We start from the raw sequence: 8707 nt of genomic DNA on the forward strand, positions 1-8707 counted from the left end.
TTTTGACAACAAAAGTAATTCCAAACACAGCCACAAAATGTAAAAAATCTATTTAAAGTTATTGGAAAAGATTAATTTCTATCCATGTAAACTGACCAGCACACAGTCAGGTGTCCACAGCAGTCCTTAAGATATCAGCACAATAACACACTCAGCAAAATACTGTTTAATTATCGTTATCGATAAAATCCCAGAAAATATCGAGATATAATTTTTTGTCAATATCGCACACCCCTACTCTGTAACTGTAGGCTATATAAAATTCAGCCTGCCAGAGTGGCCAGTGGGAGAGAGCGTATTGGTGTGTAATTACTGAAGTTGCTTTGAAACCATCTGTATTGCATGAAGCTGACAGATGACTGTTTGAGTGAAGGTGTGGTTCTTCTGTCATCTGAAGCGTCTGCTCTCTCTGTTCCTCCTGCTGGTTGATGTCGCTGCAGGAAACGGGGTTAATCGCCATAGCGGCACGTCAGATGCAGGGCAAAGGTCAGCGGGTTTCCATCGTCTCTCTCTCATGTAGCCGCATTACCTCTGGTTTAACGAATAAACGAGCGTGTCATTCATTAATGCTGTGCTGCAGGCCGCGGGGGGAACGCCTGGTTGAGTCTCCACCTGCAGCTTCCTGTGAACTCACGCCTCGGACAGAGAATCCCCTTCCTGCAGCACCTCGCCGTGGTGCACTCTGTGCGCACACTGCCTGGATATGAGGTACACACACACACACTCTCTCTCTCACACAACACACACACACACACACTAGGGATGGACAATATGGGCTTAAAAATATATCACAATAATTTCTGGTATTTACTGCAATAACTATATCAATGACGATAATTCAGGGAATCCTGTTTCTTTAGAGAAAAGTATTATCTTTCCTATTTTTACCTAAAATAAGGCGTTGTGGGCATTACGGAGTACACACGTAACTTAATGACTGTTCTGTAGACAGAAACTACACTGACGACGCTCCAGGAAATCCCTAATCTGGACAACGGTATACAGTCGTCACGGAATAAAACACAGATAGAGACATTTTAACTGAGGAAACTTGAAGACAATAAAGTTACAATTGCACGAAATATAGCTATTGTTTATCTGTGTTCTTCAGCAATCTTGGGTATTTTTATATGAAAGTATATATATAATGCAATGCTAATCGACAAAGCCTTTACCATATATTATCATAATACTATCACTCTGTAATATGAAATCACGTCTGGTCACAAAAATAAGTTATTTCAAACACTCGACTATGTTAAGTTAATTTTGAGAAAAAGCATGTCAATAAATGATATCTTTGTTGGACAACAGGTGTATAAACAGGCTCATACACATGCAAAACTGTATCGCACACGTGCCATTGTAGGACATTTATTCAGAGTGATTTTTTGCGCACTGTACAGCCCTGACCAAACCAGATCCAGAGTGTAGAAGGAGCGATGAACTCCTCCTCAATTTCACGTCTGCCTTCTGTGATGTTGCTCCACACGGTCACACACAGAAATATGTCAACGTTGAGATCTTATTTTTATTATAGCGGGAAGACTAATTCTTATTGTGGGGAGAGTTTATACTGGTATATCACAAACGATAAGATATCGGCCATCCCTAACCCACACACTCACTCACACACACACACACACACACACACACACAGACTCAAACACTCTCTCTCACACACACACACACACACACACTCACACAGACTTAAACACTCTCACACACACACACACACACACACACAGACTCAAACACTCTCTCTCACACACACACACACACACACACTCACACAGACTTAAACACTCTCACACACACACACACACACACACACAGACTCAAACACTCTCTCTCACACACACACACACACACACACTCACACAGACTTAAACACTCTCACACACACACACACACACACACACAGACTCAAACACTCTCTCTCACACACACACACACACACACACTCACACAGACTTAAACACTCTCACACACACACACACACACACACACAGACTCAAACACTCTCTCTCACACACACACACACACACACACTCACACAGACTTAAACACTCTCACACACACACACACACACACACACAGACTCAAACACTCTCTCTCACACACACACACACACACACACTCACACAGACTTAAACACTCTCACACACACACACACACACACACACAGACTCAAACACTCTCTCTCACACACACACACACACACACACTCACACAGACTTAAACACTCTCACACACACACACACACACACACACAGACTCAAACACTCTCTCTCACACACACACACACACACACACTCACACAGACTTAAACACTCTCACACACACACACACACACACACACAGACTCAAACACTCTCTCTCACACACACACACACACACACACTCACACAGACTTAAACACTCTCACACACACACACACACACACACACAGACTCAAACACTCTCTCTCACACACACACACACACACACACTCACACAGACTTAAACACTCTCACACACACACACACACACACACACAGACTCAAACACTCTCTCTCACACACACACACACACACACACTCACACAGACTTAAACACTCTCACACACACACACACACACACACACAGACTCAAACACTCTCTCTCACACACACACACACACACACACTCACACAGACTTAAACACTCTCACACACACACACACACACACACACAGACTCAAACACTCTCTCTCACACACACACACACACACACACTCACACAGACTTAAACACTCTCACACACACACACACACACACACACAGACTCAAACACTCTCTCTCACACACACACACACACACACACTCACACAGACTTAAACACTCTCACACACACACACACACACACACACAGACTCAAACACTCACACACACACACACGGACCCCAATTTGAAAACCTCTACTTTGGGATATGCAAAATATATGCAATACTAATAATAACCAAACAATCAAGCCAAATGAAAGATAAAAAATTATGTGTTATTGTTACTTTTCCACACTATTTAAAATGACAAGTGGCAGTCGTGGAATTGGTTGTTGGAAAGCTCTCTTTCGTTGGGTCTGAATGAGCGACGATGTTATCACAGGACGTGGTGAGCTGGCTAGGATTTCAGTAAAAGCTCTGTCTTTTGTTTGCTGAGATATATTTGGCAGTTGCGCTGTTGTGTGCTAGCATGTCTCGTAATGTTTTAGCTATGTAGCACACACACATGTGAAGTACGTAAGCATCAAGGATGTAATAACAAGCCAGAGCATGTTACAGGAGAAACGTGCAAAAAAATATTTGCGCAGCTGGAGACCTTAGTGCATTTGCAAACATATTTGTCTAATGTATGTCGGTTTTGTGTTAATATTTACTGGACATGTGTTCAAATATTTTTGACTTTATCAGACATTTTTAACGGGTAAACTAACAGAAAGTCTTTTTATATATTCCTCTTTTTTCTGCATTTCAGCCAGCTCTAATTTATACTTTAAATATTGTGTGCTATGAATTATGTTGCTCTTATGACAAAGTGCTTGAGATTTGCTGTGAATAAAAGTGTCTGCTTAAAGGGACAGTTCACGCAAAAATGAAGATTTGCTGTTAATTCAAACACACTCAGGCCATCCACGATGTAGGTGACTTTTGTTCTTCAGTAGATCAGTACAGAAGATTTTTAGCTGAATCCGTGGTTCTTGGTGATTCATAAAGTGCAAGTCAATGGCTACCGTCACTTTGAGAGTCAAAAAAGCATATCATACATAATCAGATTACTTTTAAAAGTAACTAGTAAAGTAATGCATTACTTTTAAAAGTAGCTTTCCCCAACACTGCCCATGACTCCTAACGATATATTGAGGTCTTATGAAGTGAAATGATCAGTCTGTGCAAGAAACTGAACATTATTTACAGCATTATTACCTGTGAACGCTCCTGTTTATTGAATGCAGATGTTTGTGCAGGATGTGGACCTGCGGCTGAAGTGGCCCAATCACATCTACTACAGTAACCTGATGAAGCTTGGCGGGGTTCTGGTCAACTCCATCGTCACGGGGCAAACCTTCAGCCTTCTGATCGGTACGGTCTCAGCAGGTCAGTGTGTTCTAGTGTCTCAGCGTGATGTCTGTGGTGTTACCTGCAGGCTGCGGCTTCAAAGTGAGCAACAGCAACCCGACCGTCTGCATCAATGACTTGCTGTGGCAGCAGAAGCTGGATCCGCTCGCTCCGGCGCAGCTCATCGTGATTCTTTCTTGAGTCGATTCTGAGTTTAGTTTTGAACAGCAGATGGCGCTGCATGCTTTAGGAACAGTTGTACTCTGCTTGTTTCCAAATCCTTACACACACAGGGCAAACTGACCCATTCTGCTTCTGCTGCATGATGCTATTCAGAGTCAAACGGGAGATTCAACCAGAACAATGTGAATCAACCCGACCGTCTGCATCAATGACTTGCTGCGGCAGCAGAAGCTGGATCCGCTCGCTCCGGCGCAGCTCATCGTGATTCTTTCTTGAGTCGATTCTGAGCTTAGTTTTGAACAGCAGATGGCGCTGCATGCTTTAGGAACAGTTGTACTCTGCTTGTTTCCAAATCCTTACACACACAGGGCAAACTGACCCATTCTGCTTCTGCTGCATGATGCTATTCAGAGTCAAACGGGAGATTCAACCAGAACAATGTGAATCTTAAGAAGTGGGTGTGATATGTCTGTAGAACTGAATCGCTCATGTTCATTTTGATTTCACACTGACTGAAGTTAAACTGACTGACACACTGACTGAAGCTGGGATGTTAACGAGCTTTAATAGGAGCAATATTTATTTTGTAGTAAGTTTCATTCAGTGTTTGGTGTAATGGATCACAGAGTAATTACTGCGTAAAACACACGGTCATATGTCTGAAAAATATTAATTTGAAATCATCATGTGGAAGGTTTGTGCGATTCTTCACATTAAAGTTTCCCATCTTAGGAACACTGATTGGTTTTACAATAAAGGCTGCTGGCCTTTTCCCATGGAGTGAGTTAGTTTAGAGAGGTAATTAGTGATCTGTAGTGGATTACTATCTATTTATCCAACACTGGCCTCATTCTCAGTGAACTGAAACGTGACTGACACTTGTTAAAACTTGTGGTTTTGTCTGTAATTCTAGTTTGGTTGCACGCTTGTTTTTGAAGTGATTTTGTATATTCATGTGTGTGTGTGTGTGTGTGTGTGAGAGTGAGAGTGTGAGAGAGTGTGTGTCTGTGAGAGAGAGTGTGTGTGTGTGAGAGAGAGAGAGAGAGAGAGAGAGAGAGTGTGTGTGTGTGAGAGAGAGAGAGAGAGAGAGAGAGAGAGTGTGTGTGTGTGAGAGAGAGAGAGAGAGAGAGAGAGAGAGTGTGTGTGTGTGAGAGAGAGAGAGAGAGAGAGAGAGAGAGTGTGTGTGTGTGAGAGAGAGAGAGAGAGAGAGAGAGAGAGTGTGTGTGTGTGAGAGAGAGAGAGAGAGAGAGAGAGAGAGTGTGTGTGTGTGAGAGAGAGAGAGAGAGAGAGAGAGAGAGTGTGTGTGTGTGAGAGAGAGAGAGAGAGAGAGAGAGAGAGTGTGTGTGTGTGAGAGAGAGAGAGAGAGAGAGAGAGAGAGTGTGTGTGTGTGAGAGAGAGAGAGAGAGAGAGAGAGAGAGTGTGTGTGTGTGAGAGAGAGAGAGAGAGAGAGAGAGAGAGTGTGTGTGTGTGAGAGAGAGAGAGAGAGAGAGAGAGAGAGTGTGTGTGTGTGAGAGAGAGAGAGAGAGAGAGAGAGAGAGTGTGTGTGTGTGAGAGAGAGAGAGAGAGAGAGAGAGAGAGTGTGTGTGTGTGAGAGAGAGAGAGAGAGAGAGAGAGAGAGTGTGTGTGTGTGAGAGAGAGAGAGAGAGAGAGAGAGAGAGTGTGTGTGTGTGAGAGAGAGAGAGAGAGAGAGAGAGAGAGTGTGTGTGTGTGAGAGAGAGAGAGAGAGAGAGAGAGAGAGTGTGTGTGTGTGTGTGTGTGTGTGAGAGTGTGTGTGTGTGTGTGTGTGATTGTGAGAGTGTGTGTGTGTGTGTGAGAGAGTGTGTGGGTGTGAGAGTGTGTGAGAGCGAGTGTGGGTGTGTGTGTGTGAGAGTGAGAGTGTGAGAGAGTGAGAGTGTGTGTGAGTGTGTGTGTGTGTGTGTGTGTGTGTGTGTGTGTGTGAGTGTGAGAGTGTGTGTGTGTGTGTGTGTGTGTGTGTGTGTCTGGGGTTTCCTGGCAGTGTCATGATCATCCGTCCTCAGTAAGCAGCAGTTTATCTGTCATCTGCACCTTGTGCTTTAGGCTCGTCTTGATGAGGTGAAAATATTCCTCCGAACTTCGCTAAATGCTCTGAGATCTTTCACCTCATTACAAACCCATTCATCGCCCCCCACTTCCTCACATTCAAGCCCATTCAGTCTTATTAAATCACTGATACGGTTCTCCAGGTGTCCGGTGCTCGGCGGGACGCGTTCACCCATAAAAGTGTTTTTAAACTGATGACGCTGAGTAAACGCACGCACAACCTTTAGAAATCATTAAGCAAATAGCTCACCTCCGATCCATAAACGCCACATCCACAATATCCTGTTAAACAATTTCAGCTGGAGGTTCCCTGAAGGTCAAACCAAATCTATCATCTCTAATACCGGCTGCATAATACCGGACTCCAATCTTCCGTCCCTGGAGATGCCGGCTCTTCTTCAAAATCATAAAAAGCCGCAGTCTTCATCAGCAAACAAACACAGCGAGTATTAACCCTCTGCAGGAGGAGTATTAGATCTCCACACGCTTCATCAATCCGTCATGTGCGAGCTTCTCTCAGACGGAACGGGAGATGAACGTTCCTGCTCCAATAATGACTTTAATAACAGCCTTGGAAATGGCGAAAATCAGTACTTCTGTTCAATATTTTGTTGCTGAGAGTCACGAAACAACACGCTCACATGTCATCTCATGTTTATTGAGATTCTAATCAAACTAGTCGTTTTAGTAACATCCGCTGCATCTGTTAGACTCTTGGTTTGCAGCATAAATAATAGAGCTGCACAATGGTCGAGCAGTATAAATGTGCCCATTCTAGCAGCTCCATATGAAGAGAGTGACCAGTTAGAAACCTGCAGGATTGGTTGTTAAACAACAGAAAACTGGACCATCAGTTTTTCCAAAAATGTTCATAGAAGTAATTTCACAATAATTTCCCTGTTCACTCTGTTTCATTCCAGCTCAGTGTTCAGCAGTTCTTCATTTAAAGCTGAAGTGTGAGGTGTCCTGTTAAGTTTGAAGAGTGAATAACTGTGATCAGAATATGGCTTCTGGCTCGACCAATCACAGAGTCTGGGGTGGGACTGTCTGTCTTCCTGACCAATGGCAGATGTGGGTGATATAAATCAGTTAGTCGCATAGAATTACACACTTCTCCTTTAAAGGTGCAATAAGTAGGTGCGCTCGACTTGAAGCAGCGCTGCACAGAACTAAAAACGTATCGTATGCGCTCCAATTGCTTTCACGGTATTTTGATGCCGTACACCGATCGGTCTGTGCAGCGCCGCTTCCAGTCGAACACAGCTAGTGGTTTCTGAGCAAGCTGTTAATATCTGAAATCTCTAAAACAAACACCCCTAACTTGATAGCTCCGCCCCCAAATTCACAAACACACTTTGCTGCTACTTTTACTAGTTTATAAATCACTCAATGGCCTAGGACCTAAATACAAAGCAGATATGTTCACTGAATATAAACCTAACAGACCACTCAGATCATTAGGATCGAGTCAGTTAGAAATACCAAGGGTTCACACAAAATAAGGGGGAGTCCGCTTTTAGTTATTATGCCGCCCGCAGTTGGAACCAGCTTCCAGAAGAGATCAGATGTGCTAAAACATTAGTCACATTTAAATGCAGACTCAAAACTCATCTGTTTAGCTGCACATTTACTGAATGAGCACTGTGCACTGTCCTAACTGATTGCACTGTATTTTATGCATAATGTTTATTCTTAACTGTTTTAATTCATTTTAAATACATTTTTAAATCATTTAAAAAGTTTTTAAATTCCTTGCTTTTATTGTTTTGATTGTATTTATGATTATTTTAATTCCTTTTATGTAAAGCACTTTGAATTACAATTGTGTATGAAATGTGCTATATAAATAAACTTGTCTTGCACCTCCCCCTTCATGGATGGACACGCCCCTTGCTGCTGATTGGCTACAAGTGTGTGTTGGTGCTCTGGCCGATCCACTTTTAACAGCCTTCCTCAGAAATCACTTACTGCGCCTTTAAATTCTGATATTTTTACAGAAATTCTGCTGAAACATTTGCTCTTTTTGCTATAGCTTAATTAGATTAAATATTTTAGTTTTGTAAATGTTGGCACAAAAGCATGTTTCAAAATCAATCTGTGGATGATTATGTCTTGCATATCTGAGTTTAGTGAACAATAACATGCAGCAAATATGTGACTCTGGAGCACAAAACCAGTCATAAGCAGCACAGGTATATTTGTAGCAATAGCCAACAATACATTGTATGGGTCAAAATTATACATTTCTCTTTTATGCCAAAAATCATTAGGATATTAAGTAAAGATCATGTTCCATGAAGATATTTTGTAAATTTCCTACCGTAAATATATCAAAACTTAATTTTTGATTAGTAATATGCATTGCTAAGAACTTCATTTGAACAACTT

The 8707-nt window shown here is 42.4% G+C and overlaps 1 long non-coding RNA gene across 1 annotated transcript; it reads left to right on the top strand.

The window, feature by feature from the left end:
- Positions 1-670: 670 nt before the first annotated feature.
- Positions 671-4238, top strand: LOC107565544 (uncharacterized). The gene is made up of 3 exons (XR_001606386.1): positions 671-708; positions 3985-4099; positions 4164-4238. It is a non-coding gene; the product is annotated as an uncharacterized lncRNA (long non-coding RNA).
- The last annotated feature ends 4469 nt before the right edge of the window (positions 4239-8707 follow it).

Source organism: Sinocyclocheilus grahami, unplaced genomic scaffold (assembly GCF_001515645.1).
Source record: "Sinocyclocheilus grahami isolate Dianchi unplaced genomic scaffold, SAMN03320097.WGS_v1.1 scaffold1007.1, whole genome shotgun sequence".
Taxonomy (NCBI): domain Eukaryota; kingdom Metazoa; phylum Chordata; class Actinopteri; order Cypriniformes; family Cyprinidae; genus Sinocyclocheilus; species Sinocyclocheilus grahami.